The sequence below is a fragment of the Anopheles gambiae genome, chromosome 2 (genome assembly GCF_943734735.2).
Source record: "Anopheles gambiae chromosome 2, idAnoGambNW_F1_1, whole genome shotgun sequence".
Classification (NCBI taxonomy): domain Eukaryota; kingdom Metazoa; phylum Arthropoda; class Insecta; order Diptera; family Culicidae; genus Anopheles; species Anopheles gambiae.
Genome location: NC_064601.1, coordinates 15871911 through 15891297, shown reverse-complemented (window position 1 = coordinate 15891297; position 19387 = coordinate 15871911). Strand labels below are relative to the sequence as shown.

Genomic DNA, 19387 nt, shown 5'->3' with positions numbered 1-19387 from the left:
TCTACAACGGCATTCCTAATCAATGTTTTATCCTATTTACGGGAAATAGCAAAACCATTAGCTTTACGCAGAAAAAGCCCCTATCCCAAGCGCCCAATAATCCAACCAAGATTGAAGTGAATTTGTTTGGACGGGCGAGTTCCGCAAAAGGCACCGCCAGCCATTGCCGCATTGACTAATTAAGGCACGGTAAGCCGCTCGATTCGTGCAATACAATATTTATTCTCATTTCAAGCTGATTACAATTACAATCCTCGGCCAAGATTTGCCTCAATTATTCGATCATGGTACGCCAATGGAAAGGCAGACGAACCCTTCGCGCGTAGCTCATCTTCTGTCAATTTGCCAGAAGATTGCTAAAGGTGGAAGAAATTATTCATCGGAGGTAATGGGTACAGGCATTGATGCCGAAACTTTGCTGGGCTTATTATAATAAGTATGTAATCTTCATGTGGAATTGGTACAACAGAGTTTGAGATCATGTAAGTAAGCACTTAAACTCTTGTTTACAAACGTATTGTTTTGTGAGTTGGAAAATAACCTTTAATGTGAAAAATCCTTATGAACATTTCAATTAATTTAACAATAACGAATGTAAAGTCTCCTACATTTCAAAAGTTGTTGATGTTGTGTGAAGGAAATAGTTCCGCGTTCCACTCATCGCTTCTTTTCTCATGGGGCCAACAAAAAAACACGTGAGAACCATTCCTCTAGATAAACTTCATCTTCTCACGCAGCACACAAGCTGCAGCTGAACGTGATCCGGTACGATGTTGAAAATTCTTCCGCAACGTATGCACCGGCATAGCAGCTCGTCTTTCGCAGCACTTCGTACCTTGCAAGGGTTTTTGCTTATTTTTCTTCCCCCAACACAGCGGAATGCAAACGTAAACGTTCTTTGCAAAACGTGTGCGGAAGAGTTCCAATTCTACCAAACGTACGGGGACACCGTTTTCGCTGACGCCTTCGAAGGGGTCTCATTTTCTTTGTTTGTTTTCGCTGCTCCTCCTACGCTGAACCGAACTTAATCGAATGTTTGTTTGTCCGCTGATACAGGGCACGAGTTTCGGTTCGATCCAAGGTTCGGGGATCAAAAGCGGACGATTGTGTGATTTTTGGCCGTTGGCTTCCTAAAAAACCCATCTACTCTGATAGGCTATACAATCTATAGGACTTTTTTTCTCCTCTTAAAACTTTAGGCTGACGAAAGTTTGGAGACTTGTGTTTATTACCCACAAGCCTATGGTGAGCCTGTTTGCGCTACAGCTTGTAAGAATAACCCGTGACCAACCGCGCACAAATCGACCACGCTCGCGTTATTCGGAACAGTTTGCGTTATGGTTTTATGTGCTTTTCGTTAACCCCTTTCGGCTCGCTAGTGTGAGTTTCGTCTTCGTCATCGTCTAGCAATTTACTGCCCAATACTTTGCACAGCCACGAAACATGAAAATTTGCGTGCAGCTTTACAACTCCCGCACTCCCGGTTTGTGGCTCCTTTACCTTAAGCAGCGTTACAAACGTTCAAGCAACACCAACAGCGTAGCATTTAAAAAGTTATTCATGCTAGCAAAAGCTAAAGCCAGCCAACCTTCTCGCAGGTTCTCAATAAACAGCGCTAGCACATTTGCGCTCGTACCAGGCTTTCTAATTCTAATTGAAGGAAGTAGCAACAATTTTCAACTTTAATCACCCAAATGGCAACGCTAGTTTCACCTGCAAAGAAGGCCCATTCGCGTTACGATCGGTAACTATTTCCCCCCTTCGCTGACGCGCTGCAAACCTCCTCTCCTCCGGCCAGTAAACAAGGTGAGCAGTAGTTCGTTGGCGTTTTAGCGTTAGCTCGTTCGTGTCATTTAATGGCGTACAACGAGCCCGGGAAGAACGCCACTAATCGATTCTACTTTTAGCACATATGGCTCGCTCGAAGCGCTAGCAACCTCTGATGCCGTAACGCCTTTTACACATAACCTTTTCTCGCAACAACATAAACACATTTTCGTGTTGTATGCGAGTACAGGGAAGGGTTATGAAACGGTTCGAAACGGGTGTGGTGCACTTACAATTTCAAACTTTTGGGTAACGATGCTTCGGTGTGAAGTTGAAGTAATTGAGCTAGGTACAGCTTACCTGTAGGGTTGATCTGAAACTGTTGCACCGTATGTGTTGAAAAGCCACACGATCATCAAGAGCACATTTAGCTCACTGAGCTCATGTATCAAGCATGAAGTCATGAAGTCTGAGAGCAATAATAATTATTACTTTATAACTATACATTACTTTCAATGCATAAATGTTGTAAAAAATTCCAATTCAATCAACAATTCATTTGCTGCTTTAAAAACATTCACAGCCAAAACTTCAATAACACCGTTGGGGCTTAATGCTTTTATCAGCACACACTCTCGTTCCCTCTTACCAACCTCACAAAACACAAGTTTAAAGTTATGATGCTCGTGTAAACCATTCGAGCGGAAAGGTTCTTAGATTTCACGCGAAAGAAAATTGATCCTTGAACAGGGCTGCAAAACTCGCCGAGCCGAGTTCGGTTCGATTTCGTTCGTTTGGAGAAAAGTTTCCCATAAGAACCCAATAGCTTTCCCACACAGACGCTGAAGTTGTGCTGTACGCCCATTTGCAGCCGATTTTTCCAGTGCGAACTGTTTCCGAAACTCATTAGCAGTAAATTTTACAGCCAACATATTGATTTCCCAGGTGTGTGAGTGTAGGCTGCCCGAAAGTTATGCTACCCGCGGGCGCACGATTTGAGCCGGTTAATGGAAACCGATGTTGGATCGAACAGGGCAGCACCTTCTGTCAAAGCAGCGACAGAGTGGCATGGCAAGTTTGTTTACGCTCTTGTGTTCCTTATTTCAGTACTCTCGAACGGCGCAAAAAGTTAGACGAAAAGCGAATATACAGTAAAGTTAAGGCTAGTGAAGCACTGAAATGCTATACTGTAGGTAGAATCATTATTATCTTAAGCTGTTCGGGTTTATTTTCCACCAAGAATTTTCGCCCGTTTTTTCCCCCAATCAATATGGAATCTTCCGGATGCTTTCATATGCAATTTGCATCGTATAAATGTTTCAACCGTCAATTTCATTGCAATTTCTATGACCGATATTGTGCCCATCCATTGCAATCAGAACCATACAAACACTTACTATTCATTTTCTCATGCATGAGGTGTGCATTATGCCGGCTTTATAGGACAATCTGGCCAATCTTGAAGCGAATCGAGGCAACAACAACAACAAAAATCGTTCAATGCTTCCTATCTCGGCCGGCACAAGCACCCTAATGCTATCTAATCCAATTTTTCATTTTCAGACTGTTGTTTAGGTGAAAAAATGCAAAACGATGCCAAAACGCAGTGACCCCGCCTGGTCTGGTGCCATCACAGTGAGCAGGACAAGACACACACGCATCCACAAGCAAGCAAATGATTCTTCACGGCACTATGTTTACACGCTAACACCCACAGCCTCGATGCCTCGATTCGATTACCCCCCGAAACGTAACCAGGGCGGGAAGGATTGTTTTTCCTCCATCCGGACTGAGCTGCTTATTTTTTCTCCTTCTTCTCTTTATCGGAATATGACTGTCCGACGGGTTAGATATGCGTACGGAATTATAAGCGGCTCAACTTTAGCAACAGCAGTAAGCAAAAAAAAAGCGGTCCTGCACGTTCGTGAAGATGTGTCGTCCGGTGGAAATAGTTTTTTTTGTCGGGTTGTTGTTATGGCCGAGGACATCCAAGGCGGAAGTAGAACGAAGAACGCTAGCATTGAGCAGAAATCGACTATCGATTTCGATACGAGTCCAGGGTCTATAAGCTTCCAAACCATAATCTCCCTCGTATGCGTGTGTGTTAGTGCCATTTTTCGGTATTTGATTCTATGCATACAAGAGGCTGTTCTAGGATGTGTGTGTGTGTGTGTGTGTGTGTGTCGATGGTGAAGTTGGAAAAACTTACGACGCGATAATCCGAAATTGCTTTCCTCCCACTTTAGTTTGCATGCGAATCGAATCAAAACGTGTGCCCAAGGTACCGGATTTAGTCCTTCGAGTTGGCGTTCGTGATCCTTCGTTGCCTGCTTGAAAATAATTTAGTTTCCTTTTGGCTGATTGTAAGCTAAATCGATTGAAGAAATGCGCTACACAGGTTCTTGTTAAAATCATGCCGAAAATTTTGAAACAAGCCATGTTACAGAGAGATTATACCGCATACAGATAAAGTTATAGAGGCTCGCAACCGAATTGCACATTTTTGTATGACGTGAACAATAGCTAAAACGGCATACTTTTGCTTTAGTCTTTTGTCTGAATAGTCTGATTATATTTCCCATTAAACGTCTCCTTTTAGTGAACATCAATCTGTAGCACTATATTGGATAAAATGATTATTGAAGATTGTTTAAGGGCCTAATGGACGAGCTCGATAACTCCTTATCTTCCACCTGACCTTTATACATTCCCGTTCGTGCGTCTTGTGTGGCATACCTGATATTTTGTTTACTAATCTTTTCCAGGAATAAAATACGCTTCGTTCATTGTTGACCGTGGTTAACTTACCGTAGTTAACGTCAATTTGTCTTCTCCTGGCTGAAGATAGTTGTCAAAATAGCATTAATTATTAACCCCATATCAATGGTGGACACTTCATTTTTTATTTAAGACGATGGACCATGCCGCATTGTCTATTACTGTCTGTTAAGTATTTACTCATGAAAATTTGGAACCTTGTACTCTTAGTGTTGATTTCGTAACGTGTCGTGCAGGTAATTTGAGCCTCAATTCGTCTGGCTTTCCATTCGACAACGACACATTTCTTTGGTTTCCTTCGATCGGTTCTGACAAATTTTGACCATAATAACCATTTACCACGTGCCATTGCTACTGCTTTTCGATGGTTTCCCATATGTTATTTCTTCCTTCTTTTTGTTGTTGTTCCAATATACTCTTCGATATTGGATACACGGTTGCAGAGTTTTTCAGAGAACACAACCAAAACTCCTTCATACATTTTGTATCCGGTTCGACGGCAACGAAGGTAACACATTCTGTACAATGAACTTGAAACTTCATTGATCTTCTATATGGCGAAGCCACCGAAATCCCTCCCTAGCTTCGTATTGTTTATGCTGAACATGTTTTTGGTTTCTTTCTTTTTCCATCGCCTCCCCAGCAAATCCCCAAGCTTGTTGTGTTGCGGTTTCTCAGCCGGCACAAACACTCTTCGTATTTTATGATTGCGCAGAACCCGGCCCCAGCTTGGTATCCTTTCAAGCCCACCGCACACGCCCGGGGTGTATGGTTTACAAAGTAGAACTGCCTGGCAGCATGCAGCATTTAGACCCGCATTAAAATGGAATTTCATCTTTCGCGGCCATCGGGCTCTCCGAGGGAAACCAGTTTCTGTGTGTATGCGATGTCACATAATTTACATTTACCATCGTTTATTATTTGCAAGGAATTAGCGTCGCGCCCATGGAGATTGGGCCCATCGTTTGTAATGTTCAACCAGCAGTGTGAATGAGGTCTGGACAAGCATGGATTTAGTCTGGAAGTTTTTTAAAGAGATATTGACTACCTTTTTTCCCTATTTTTAGTACGCACTGATAATGTCAATAATGCAAAAATCAAATTTATTTATTATTGTTGATAAGCTCGAAGCAAGTAACTACAGGAAAATGGAATTTGTTTCCAGTTTCATCGTAAAATTCTATTATTTTCATATGATTTCTATCGTAAAGATCATGCAATACAGCATCACTAAAACATACTTCTCCTTGCAGCACTTTGTCCCACCCAGATGAACCCGCCAGGCTAACAATACACCGACATCTTTGGATTGCACGTATCGAGAGCTGCAGCAACAGTGCGTAATACGCCTAATGCAATTGCTATCACGTCATGTGTCCGACACGAATAGGTAAGATCTATTTTATAAATGAATCATCCGACGCACACCGTCCGTATTCCGTAGGGCGAGGACACATGAAGCAGCAATACTAACCTAATTTTCCTTCTTAGGTACCGGCGAAGCAAGACTCCACCGGAAGCGGACTGCCCTTGCAAACAAAGCCGTATGTCCGTAAACATAATCTTTCGTTGCATTCTGCACGAAACCGAGCGAAAAGCGGGCGGCCATGGAAAGTGGCCGACACACCTACACACACACACATGTCGGAAGTAGTCAGTAGCTCGAGGAGACAGGAGTCGAGGAGACAGAGCAGAGCACAAACCGGATGAACGTCAGCGTAAAACGACAGGTTGATACTATCACTCACTTTGTCTGTCTATTACTGGTCACGTTACACCCGGCCGGGTAGTAGCACAATGAGCGTTGCTTTTATCCTCCTGCTACCCGGGCTGGCTGTATTTACAGTCCTACCATCGAGAACGGGCCAGTCAGACCAAAGCGCGAGAGTGCCACTCAGGCCATTGTCGAGGGCACAAATGCAGCGCTCTGCAGCCGGCATACCGGCTGTGCGTGACCTTAGCAATTGTGCCACGTACCATCGCCCATCTTTTCAAGTGATCCTTCGAGACAATGTGTTCCACTCCTACAGTATCGCCCCATGCCGCGGGAGCATGGGATCGAGGTCGAGTGCGGGCAGGGAAAGGGAGATACATAAATGGAGGAGTGGAATCGTGCCGCACGCTATGCGGAATTAATGTGGCACTTATAAATTATTGATTGAATTATATGCGTTTATCTGATGGAAGGCGTCCAAAACGGGCGATCAATAGTCACATTGGCCTGCAGCTGGCCAGTTCACCATGCACAGAGCATACATAGGATTATGTAAGCAAGGAATGTGTGCAATATCTGTTCCTAATCGAATGGAAGTGTTGATAACGCTTCATAGTACTATCTGAGAGAGGAGTGGTGAGTTGTAAAAGAGCCTTGCCCTCGAAATCATGATGCGTCATAAGGTTGTGCTCTACGTAGTTAATAGACCACGATAAGAGTAGAACTATGAAAGTGTAAAACGTTTCATTCAAGTTGGAGCTATATTTTCAAATGCAAACTTCGTAATCGAATTTCACATTTCACACATTTAGGATAACATCCACACGGTAAGCAATAAACTGTACTAGGCAAATACTCTTCAAATCGATTAGCAACGGGCGCAGGATTCATACTATCCACATCTAACTAATCAAAGTCCAATCTCTTAGAACAATACCAGATCTTATTACAGCAGCGCCATGGGCCGAGGGAACAAAATCCCAAACAAAGCCGGATCACCAACACGGGAATTCTTCTACCATGACACTCATGGCACCGCTCGACAACGGCACACGCTGTACTGTTCGATAATGACGATGATCACGGATCGAAACACGACCCCCGCCTGACCCCCTTTTGCGGATCCCGGAAGTAGGTACTGTTGGCGTGCGCCAACGGTACACGGCGCTACATTTGCATAAGATTAGATCGCCTTGCACATTATCATTATCGTGCTTGTGTTGCATAAATGAATTGATTACGTTGTGACAATATTGGATAGATAAAGTGGAATGATTAATGCTTTGCGATGGAGTGGTCTGTGTGTGCGTGTGTGTGTTTGCGCGTTCCCGTGCGCGTTAGATGTCGCTGTCGAGCAACAAAAGGCGCTCGAATTACGGGCCCGGCACTTGAGCGTCACAGCTCAGGAACGACACTGCTAGTGCTACTGCTGCATTTGTCAGTCGCAGTGTCCACGGGGAGCCATAGCGTTGCGCTGGGTCAACGCTCCGTCGCATGGCCGTGGAGGTTTGGGGTGCATTCCGGCAACCCGCACCCCGTGCTTGCACACCCACAGCAAGCGCGTCCGCTTGCTCAACGGATGCAACGGATTCTCATTTTCGCATTCCAGCTAGACAGTGCGCGCAGCCCCATGGTGCATTTTCTGCATTGCTCAGCGTAAAGCGCGCGCCTACATTCGGAGGATTGTAAGCACGCTCGCCGTTTTGGGTGGGTCGAAGCGAACCGGGGTTGCGTTCGTTCAATAAAGCGGATCGGAATGTGTGTTTGATGTTTTGTCGAACAAAGTGCTAAAACTGTGTGGACAGATGGGAAGCGAACGCTGCCGCTTCTTGGTACTGCGCACTCATTCAACGGTACGGCGTGAGCTTTTTAGATTGGTGCGCTTTTGTGCGACACAAAGCAATTTGATTGTTCCGTAGGTGCGTGTGTGTGTGTAAGTGTGCTAGGAATGCAAATAATGGTTTTAAACAGTTTGAAATTAAACCGTAAACCGTAACATCACAAGCATTTTAAATGAGTGAGAGTGCTAAAAAATTACAAACAAATACTGATTGTTGGGCCATTTGTGTTCTTCAACATTTCCAATTGCTTCCATAAAACAGAAACAGACCGAAACATTAAAACGTTTTATGTACGAAAACCTACTCCAGGGCCGTGTTTACCTTTTTCTTCCATTTCATTAATCCCGGAGAAAAGCCTACCATTTAGCAAGCAAGCACAGCAACGGATACCGTCAAGCTCAGCAGTACCTTTGGATTTGCTGAACAGGCATATAATGGTGTTTGCTCGCCCGTCAGCTCGCCCGCCCCAGTCTGTCTTCCTCTTACCTGAAACGAAACACAAGCAATGGACAAGGAAGTAGGTTAAGAAAGTGCACAGAAGAAGAAAAAAACAACATTAGACACAAGAGTTATTAAAAGTTGAATTAAAATCAAATAGACAGATTTTTATCGGTGTTGGTTGGAGCATTTTTCAGCCGCTTTCTGTGCTTTCTTTTCTACACCAAACCGTCCCTTTCGGCACGTTCGTTGTGTTTGAGTAAGTTATTAAAATATGAAACAGCACAGCAAAACGATGCTGACACACAGAAAAAAATCCCTCACCTCGGACCTTTACACACAAAAAAGGTACGATGAAATGCACCTTTGGGATAGTTGAAAGTAACCTCAGGAAAGTCCTTCACGAAGAAGCCAGAGGAAGAAGACTTTCGGGTCTTTCGCTGGATTTTTATCCAACTTCAGCAAAACTGAATGAATCCGGTGCCCCGGAGAAGCTTCTCAGGGCAGACACTGCCCCGCAAAACTATAGGACACCACAACGGAGCAGATCTAAACAAACATCCGTTTGGTAGAAAGGGAACCACTAAAAAATCCACCACTAAAAAAACGTTAAAAAGATCAGAAAGAGAGAGAGAGAGCGAGAGAGAGAGAGAGAGAGAGAGAGAAAAAGAGAAACGTTCCGCCTATCTCGAACGATAAAAAAGAACAAAAAAAAAACAAGCAAATTTTCCAAACACGGTGCTAATTCTGAAGAGTGTTTGTTTTCGTAATTAAATTATTCCTAGGAGAGTTGTGTGTTAAAATATTCAGCAGCAAAGCCCGGGACCCCCTGCCCGGGCTGGTCGTTCGGTTATCGAAAGGCAGCGGCGCAACTTTCGAGGCTCGTGAAACGATACCCCTTGGGGGAGCGGGTGTGTGTGTGTGTGAGTGGGTATGTGATGCCTTCAAGCCCAAAGTTCCAACTCTCAAAACAGCACCGACTGCTACGAGACTGTCCAGGCTGATGTTCTATTGATTGTAACTCAGCGCGAGGACGCACGAACCCGGCAGGACGGTTGAGTGTCTTTTGCATATTTTATCCGAAAACTAGCCTTCCCAGGGAGGGTTGTGTGCCTGTTGCTACATTTTTTTTAACTCACCCAGCAAAAGAAGCAGAACTTTTCGAGTCCGAGGGCGCAAAAGTGCTGAGGGGTGGTGCGGGTGTCCGTTCGGCGGGTGACAAAACTTTCGGCCAGTGAGCATGAAAAGACAATTGACCGGTGCTTGGCTGCATCCGGGTGCGCGGGAGTTAGCCTAGTTGGCCGTTACGCGCTCCATTGTTTCAACTTTGGCCATTGTTTTCTTCAACGCAGGGCTGGAGGACATCCGGCAGCCCGGGACGCAGGTTGCAAAGCCGCCGGGCAGTGGGAAGAAATTAGTACCACGGCTAAGAACGAACAGGGTAACAGGGTGGTCGGTGTGAGTGTCCGGCACAGGGAGAGCCACATTGCCGGACTGTGGACCCGGGAAGACATTTTCCGCTTTAGCTGGCGACAATTGCGACCAAACGGCGCGCTAGCTGTGGAGTGTGGCTCTAATTTCCGAGACATTCCGGCACTAAGCAACACGCAAACGAACGTCACTCGTTTTCTAATCGCTTTTCACACCACCACCCCAGCACCCGCCACCAGGCAGGGGACAGTACTTTTGTTTTCCTCTTTTCTTCTTTTCCGAACTTCCGAGTGATGCGAGGCCCCGCTGGGAGGAGTTGTAAAATTTTAATTAGTTTTCAATTTTTATCGTCCTCCCGGGCGCCCGGTGGCCCGTTTCCGCCCGCCGTGTTGGCAGGCGAATGGTGAGAAAAATTAATTAAAAGCCTGCCGCCTTGGTGCTTGTTAGGAAGTCGTACTCGTGTTCGTTGCCGCCCGTAAGTGGCCTGTCCGGGTGTAGGCAAACTTGTTGAAACTTTTATCCGACGATGATAGCGTAATCGATAGTGAGATCTTTTGCATTCGCACTTAAAACCCGTATCGCGATGGTACGCTGTTGCTGGTGCTGCGAAAGTAAGCCATCAAAACGGCCCCACCCGCTAGCAGCTGGTGGAGTTGGTCCCCGGTTTGTTTAATGTTTCATCTCAAAATGGGACCGGCAAAATTGGCAAAACCATCCAACCATCATGACGCAACAGAAATTCCAAACCGTTGCGTTCGGTGTGATTAAAATGAAGCTCGGTCGGTTTCGGGAATGCAAAACCGATTGCACAACAACGCAGTGGTAAAACGTTTACTCTAGCGATGTTGATTTGATTGTGTAACACTTTCAATAGCAAATTTAAAACATTACCGTTTAAAATGATGATTTGCTGCTTCATTATTCTCTTCATGCAGCAACAAATCGACGCGTAGCCATACGAGTGGAGAACAAATACACAACACACGTGACGCTTCAAACCTTCGCTCGCCAGCAAGCAACTAGTGTTGAGGAAGGACGAAAAAACGACCCAAAACGAAGCTAAACACCTCGTATCGATTTTAACATCAAAATGCTGAAGCAACGTTTGGGTCGTCGCGTGTAGCAACCAGCGGCCCCAGGGCAATCTTTTGCTTTCCTTACAGGTTCTCCAAAAGCCCAAACAAAACAAAAACGTTCCCACCTCCACTACCGAGTGTGGCACGAGCTTCGGCCCAAGGTGGCCAATGTTGTTTTTACGATTCACTGACCAATAAAAGCAAACGTTAAGCGTGTGTGTGTGTGTGTGTGGGGGGGGGGGGGGGGTTTCGCTTGTTTGGTCCACTTTTTCGCGGCACACCACATTAAACGCGCCCTGTAAGCCAAGCGAGCTCGTGTTAGTGTATGTGTATGTGTGTGCAGTGGTTTTCACATAAATTAACGAGCAGAAATGATTTTCCGCTTGATTTATGTGTACCGAGGTTTGGAGGAGATCTTGACCCTGCTGTGCCCCTCGGCGGATGTACCACCACCAACCAACTCTTCATGCCACACAGGATGCTTCAAGGTCAAGAGTTCACATGCCCGCACGATTACCTCAAGGTTGATTGATGCCGCGCAGTAAAGAGTGGTCAACACTTAAAGACTTTTGACGTGGTGTGTTTGTTAAATTACTTCTCAAATTAATCTTTCAAGCCACAGCCAAATACAGGTAATGCGATAATTAGAACCATTGCTTCTTCTTTTTTATGCTTTCTGGATGAAACAAACAAACCCACAACGACAGTACAGAAATTAGCAGACTCTGCTGAACTCTGAACAGCTCTTAATTATTTCCAAACGGCTCTAACAGCGGCCTCGCCTCTCGAAGATCAAACGAAGATCTCCATGTTGCAGTTTTTGCCCGCCTGCCATGCTCGGGGGACGCGGCTTTTCGCTGACGGTGTGATGTATTTTGTGAAGTAAAAATCACTCCACCACGTCAAGGGCGACACCTCCCGCGTGCCAACCCCCCGTCGGTACGGTTGCGAGCCTGTTGGGTTGCAAACACCGTCCGCTTTGAAGATGCTCCGGATGCCCCCGGGGCGGCTGGGGATGAGCGGGATCAAACGGCCCGGTACGGCAAGTGTTAATTAATATTCGGCAGTAATTGGAACATCGGACCGCGAACTGAAGTGCGAACTAATCTTGCAACCGATCAAGGACTGGAATGGGTCTGGATGAGGGTTACGTGCGGAAGGGATGTTTTGCCACCTGGGCTACCTGTCCACAACAGGTGTCGAGCTGGCAAGCTTTATCGGGTTTTGCGAAGAAAGAGAGAGATAGAGAGAGAGAGAGAGAAAGAGAGAGAGAGAGAGAGAAAGAGAGAGATATTCTTTCTTGCTGCCGAATCGATATTTAACTAGTCTTAAGCTAGAAAATAATAACGAGTTCAAAGAAATTTAATGACGCGTCTTGCGGTGAGATTTTGAAAAATTGTGTTGTTTTAAAGCATAACCGGCATAACCGGCATTGGGTGTGCATGTGCTTCATACTTTTCATTTTTTTAATATATTCATAAGTTTTGTTCTGTTTCGAGGTTTCACTTCGTTGAGAAAACCACAACGCATTGTTGGCGATGAGCCTACTTCTAGGATCTTAAACACCACCACCACAAAACAAATTTTGCAATTTCCAGGAAGTTTCAGTTTTACAAGAGTTGCCCTTTATTTTACGCATTCCCAGAACCGGCGTTCCTTGGGGGCAGTTGTGATTCTCTGTTCACGGTGGCGCAAAGTCTCTTGCAAAATATAAAAAAGTAGTCACGAAGTTATGTAACTTTAAAATGGATTCAACTTATTTAAATAGGATTTTTTCCGGAAATGATAACATGAACACGGTTTTTTTCAAGTGGGGAAAAATATGCTCTACCTCTGCAAAACGTTTTGACCACATTCGTTTTGAAAAAGATGACATTTCATTGAGAAAATTAAAATTATCATACATTTAATATCGATAAGCCGCCAGTCGGACGTTTTGCAGTGCCTTTATAGTATCTGCCACCGTTATCAACAATCTTTAATGCACTGTTGGAGATTTTCCATTTTTAGAACCGGCACAACTCTTCCGCTATACTCTTCTACCGTTTGTTGACGTGACTAAATGATAACCGTTTGCTTTGGAGCGAGAACTTTCATCATACTCATACTGCAGTACCGGGGAAAGCCCATCCTATCAGCGGGTGGCTCCTAGCACCTAAGAAAATAAACCATTTCCAACCCCAAAAGTCAGTGTCATAAATTAACGTTCGCCTGCCGTACACCAGTGTGCATTTGCAGAGTGACTGCGTGAAGATTGTGTGTAGTGATGTGCTCTCTGGAGCGCACCCACGACTTCAAAGCTTCAAAGTTAGTCCGTTTATGATTCCGGGAAAATGGTAGTCACTAGCTCCACCAGGAATTCGAGACCCCCGGAGTCGTCTAGAGTCGTGCAAAGTCTACGGTCAACTCCGACTCCGGACATTTTCAAATAACTACAGATGACTCTGGCCGACTCCGGATGACTCACGACGACTCCGACTCTGAACAACTCCGGGCGGACTTACCTTGCGGAGACGATTTCAAAATTTTCAGAGTTGGATCAGTGTCGACTCCGGATTTTTGCCAACTTTACCCCATCACTAATGGTGTGTGTCTTGGGCTGTCTACGGGGAACCTATGCTTTTCTATGCCGTCTGTGGTGTATGTGAGTTCTGCCCGTGTTCTGCCAGGGAAGCCCAAACGTTCACTCCGGGAAGTGATAAGGCTTCTCCCAACCCTTGTGTGATGCATGCGTGTGAGTATGTGCGTGGTTTGCACAGCATGAGCCTAGACAAACAATAGACTTAACCAGACAAGAAAACACATGTTAACCCACCACCACCATCGCACCACTCTCCTTCCCATCGTAGGCTATTTGAGAGCGACGACCAGTTTTGTGTGGTGAAAGTGATACGGCACAACATAAATTAAAACATGCAAACAAAACGCCACACGCGCGCGCACCGTTCACGGATATTGAAGTCTTTCGGTGTTTCGGGACAATATTTATCCAAAGTCATCCCATTCTCGGTAACCGCCGGGTTTCTGCCGTATCATGCGAGGCAAGCCGTGCAAAACCTCGCGGCAAGTGCTCACGCTGTGCCGCCACCGCCGTTGTGGGCTGACTTGTTGGAGGAGAACCCGTTTTTGCGGCCCAAGAAAACGTCCCAAGCTGGGTAGCTCCTGTCCAGTTACAACGTGTCGTTTTGCGTGTTTGGATGGCGAGGAGTGGTATAGTACGACGTTACTCCGGCGACGATTTTACAGTTTCTCGACGGCTGTCGTGTTTCGTGCAAATCGGCAAGATTCTCTCTCCCGTTTTTGCTCCCGTGCCGTTTCCTACTCCTTCATCGCCGGCTTAGAATATCCTGCTGGGCACGGTTGGGATGGCTGGTCGAAATGGCAGACACATCCGCCTGAATGACAGATGACGTACGGGGTTTCTCTTTTTTTGTTGCAGAAGAATGTAAAACAGTTCGATTGTTGTGTGTGCCTCGTGAACGCCAGGAAAGCCTCTGACAGATCTGTCAAGCTTGATTGAAGCGACATTGCTAACGGTGAACGCAAATGGATTTAGAGCGATGATGATAAATTGGCTACCGTTTGGTGCTGCCGGGGATAAAATCGCTCCAACAAGCGCACGATAAAACGATATGATTGGGCGGCTGGTGGACTGGTTTTGATGATGTAAAAGTGTAAATTTTTGTTTCGCTTTTTAACGCGTCAATACATTGACAGCATGCACGTGTCACTTTAATTCCACCGAAGATAGATAATCCAATGCAGCTCTTTCCAGTCGTTTGACCGGTGGCTCCTTCGTCGTAAAACAGATTCACTTTTGCTGTTATTTTCCTATAACATGCCTCTACTGGAAGTAGGTATGTAAAGCGCGTTTTACACCGAACGTCTTGGTATTCAAACACCCACCGAGCAGAAGTGTGCCTGGAGCTTGCCTACGGGTGAGGCAGCAAATTATTATCCTTCCCAGAAGATGGCGGTGCTCAGTCGGTGGCCCCGGTGCTGGTGCTACGCCGGCTAGAGCAGGTACTTTTCCACCGTCCACTTTTGACGCATGACTAAAATGGCAAAACCGAACGCTAGGCACCGAACCCCGTGGGACGAAGTGTAATGGCTGTTGGGGTTGAGGGTTGGCGAAATGCAAAATCTTCCATTACGGGACCGGACGGACAACGGGGAGAAAACTGTGAAGACACACAGTTTGTTTGCGTTTGTCCAATACTTCGTTTGATATTAACCCGGGCCTCTTTAGTTGACAGATATGATAATGTTTTACCAGCAGCAGCAGCAGACCCTAAGGGACGAGTGAATTTGCCCGGCTGCGTCCTTCACTAAACTCTTCTGCGTCCGGCGTTCGAGATGTTGGGGCCGATGTTGGACAAGTTTTGGGGTAGCTTTGCTTCGTGCAAACATTTATCTATCAAAAATGAATTTCGGTGCAAATATAGCTGCCGGTGAAGCTTTCAACGGGGTGACTCATGCGCCGCATGGTGCGTTGTTGGCACCGACCGGAGATAGGGGAAATTGTTTAATTCCACCCTCGGTACAGCAAACCACAGCAAGGCACCCCCGGGCAAAGTGATTGATTTCTCGATTATATATATAAAAAAGAAAAGGTTCATTCACTTGCTTCGAGTGAGTGTGAATGGTTTAAGTTTCCAAGTTCCAAGAACATTTCTACCCTACCGCCAAGATGAATGTGAACACCCAAGCGAGTGATGTTACTTTAATCGTTTCCCCCACCGCCAAGTGGTCTTGGTTCTTCATCAGGCATTCCAACCATTACCGTAGCCCCCGTTTGACGGTATCTCTTCCCTGAAATACTTCATTAGACCCACCAGTGTGATCGGTTCTGGTAGAACCCAATCCGCGGCGCACCTTTCAACGGAAAATCGATCCCGATAGTGATCCCGAGAACTGTGGACGACTGCGTTCATTTGATATTGCTTCAAATAGTTAAGCACCGTTTGTCGCTATGAAGATTTGCGGAATCTTCAAAAGATAGAGAGACAGAGAGAGAGAGAGAGAGAGAGAGAGAGAGAGAGAGAGAAAACGGCAACCCGGGCTAGATATTTTACACCTTCACAAGCCGACCAGACCCTTCGACTACCGGGAAGGGGCGAACGCCTAGAAGGACGAATCACTAGCGAAGGCCGCAACAGAAGAAAACAAACAGTCCGTTTACTGTCCCGTTTCCAACCCGCGACCCCGTGCCTTGCACCGTCTCGTTTGATGTCCAGCAACAAATTGTGGCACCTTTCTCATGAAGGACCCTGGCGAAAAAGAACCTCCGGTTTGCCAGGGTACACCTAAAACCACGCTAGATTGACCGGCGGCAATTCTTGGGATACGTTTTCTGCGTCCTTTGGCAGGACGTCCCTCTTTTTTTTAGGGGGCAGTGTGACCGGGCACTGCTTGTGCCTTAAGAGAGAAGAGTTTCACTCTCTCCTGTTTGACCCTGCTTGACCCTCTTCCTTGGGATGGTCTTCTATCGGTTCTTCCGGTGAGAGCAAAGTCGAAGGTGTTTAAATCTAGCAGAGAGGTAAAGCTTTTGCACGGAAGGCGATTGGCATTTTGGGGTTGCTTCACTGTGTGTGTGGATGTTTAGTGTTGCTGACCATGTTGCTTTGCTTTCGTAGCAAACCGGCGAAGGAGGGACGGAGTGAAACGAGGCTGAGGTTTGGTGAAGGATGCGGTTCGGTGACCGCAGTCCAAGTGGAAAAACAGATTGAAAATTATCACCGACAGAGGGAGCTGTCGGCATTTCTACTGCTACCACTACGCAGCACCCCCTGCATCTGCGCGCCGATCGGTGCCGCCCGGAAGTCCGGACTTTCGACACCGGGCACACCACCTTCGTGTGCCAACCAGCCAAAGGAACGTTTCTAAATGGCAGCATCAGCAGCACGGGCTACCGGTGTTAACTGAAAAGATTCCACCGCCCGAGCTGCTGATAATGAAAAAGGTGCCGATCGAAAGGAGAGCCGGATGCGAGGTGCGTTTTTGGTGTCTAGTACGTGTGTATGTGTGTGTGCATGGGTGTTTGGGATGAGTTTTCCGTTTTTTCTTTCTTTAAATTAAAACGAAACTGTCAAAAGGGTACATAAAAATTCACTATCTGGTCCGATCCGATCGGATATTTAACTTCAAAGTGTTTTCCGTTCTTCTTTTCTATCGGTTCTTCTCCCTTCTGGTTCTGGTTTCTCGCTTTCGGTTCGGTTTCCTCTCCAAACCCTCCCCCCCCCCCCCCGCGGAAAGCGGAAGCAATAACCCCACGAACACGGCGCACGTTTGGGAATGTGCAGTTTAACAAAATAATTACGGTCCCTTTGAACGGTGTTGAACCGATGAGCTGAAGCAAAACCATAACAGTAGGTGTGAAACGGCGCGCGTTCTAGATGAAAGGGACAGGCACGATACCGATGCTGTTTGCCGAAGTTCGGCGTTTTGATGGAAAGAAAATTGAAAGATTTTTGCACAACTCTTCACAACACCTTTCTCATTTTAATTTGCCAAAAAGAGCCAAATGCCGGAGGGAAATTCAATTTTAAGAATGACAAAAACTCATCCAATTTTCTTTTCCAACGAAGGCAAAATATTATACATCCCCAAAAACCTTTCACTTTCACAAAACCAAACCACTGGCGCAAGTGGTGCTTGTAAAAAGGGCAACACCATTACGCATCGGCTGTTTGTTCGAGTGTTCTGGCGAAACATGTCGTTAATTAAAATACGCTTTGTATCACTTCACTCCGGGCGTAGTATCACTTGCACTTGCGTTCGGGAAAACAACAGGCAAACAACTCCACACACCCGTCCAATCGAATGCGACTCAGCGCCATTGGATAGCAAAATGCTTGCTTGTTTTTCGGAAACAAACTCCCTTCACACAGGGCTCCCGCTACACACACAGGAGGGAGGTGGCGTGTTTTGCTGCTGCTAAGTACTTGTTAGCAGTGCACACGAACCACTGCTGCTCTTCTTTTTCGCCAGTGCACCGGAACGTTTCGGTTTCGATCGCAACGGTGGGCCGGCTACGAGATAAACATGATGTTGATCGATTTTTGATTAATTTCCTCCCCTTTCCAGGGGGTACCGAGAGGCCAGCATAACTTTGACCCCGAACAAGAAGCACACAAGGCTCGGTATCGAGCACGTCGACAGTGCTTCGGTGGGCAGTGTGCAATGGCGTTGGTGATGATGATGGTGATGATGACGGTGCTGGTACTATCACGGTGCCATGACTAGGAGAACACGTTGCGGGGGGGGGGGGGGGACAAAACCCTCCTCCTTCTAGTCAACAGGAAGCGGTGGGAAAAATGGAAAGGAAAGAATACCGCAACCCAACTGTAATGGCTTAAATGTGCTGCCGACCAGCACCAGTACGATCCGATGAATGTGATATGCGCCTGCAGAAGGATGGCCCGGAACCGATGCCTTAACAGTATGGGAGTGGGCAAAAAACCGGCACGCCAGTGGAACAGTATCATCAGTGTCGAAAGCAGCTCACCAATCAAGTGGGTTTGGTCGTGTTGTTGTTTTTTTCGAACGGCAAAGGACGTAGAACATGTTCTCCCGTACACGGGCGGGCCTCAGAAGGAAGGGAAAGATGGGACGGGGATCCCATCCAAAAGGCGACAACAGTGATTGCATAACCGTGGCCATGATGTTGCTCTTGTCGAGCCATTTCGCACAGTATGGCCGTGTTCTGCACGGGACACATTTTTCTTGTCACACTCCCTTGTCCATTCGTTTATTTATGCTTTCCCATTCGATAGGTGTGACAGTGTCGGTTAGCGAACGCAACGTTTCTTCTTTTTTTTTATGCAACGATGCTCGGTGAGTGTGGGACATGTTGATGATTGCAGAAATGCCATCCTGCCGAACGAAGGCAAGTCGCACTTCAGTGTCTCAGTGTCTTGTGTGACATGGCCTGTTCGCTACCCCTTGGCCGCGATTTGTTCTGCAACGAGTGTTCTGAGAGTTCTGCCAAAAATGAAACCCAATCCCGAGAAAGTCCAAATAAAAGAGCCGTAAAAAACCACTCCAAATGTACCTTGGTGAAAAGGAAAACGCGGGCAATCGGAGCTCAGAAACGAACGGCTAAAAAATCAAAGCGCATCGCACGGCGTGCGCACGGGTGGCCAACACGGTGGTGCTGGTGGGCAAACAAATTTAAACACAATCAAGCACGATTGGGAAATAATCTGGCGCAGAATTAGAAAGCAATTTGGTAAATATAAGCGACTGACCTTTTCGGTACGGCCAACCGCATGGGGATGCAGGGGGGGCGGGGGGGGGGGTGGTAAGCGGTAGTACAGAGCGAAAAGCTCTGTGGCACAAAA

General features: G+C 46.4%; 1 protein-coding gene across 9 annotated transcripts in view; it reads right to left on the bottom strand.

Annotated features, from left to right (window-relative positions):
- The window catches only part of LOC1269423 (nuclear pore complex protein DDB_G0274915), a 187750-nt gene that overhangs the window by 94012 nt on the left and 74351 nt on the right, over window positions 1–19387 (bottom strand). The gene's annotated exons all lie outside the window — the stretch shown is intronic.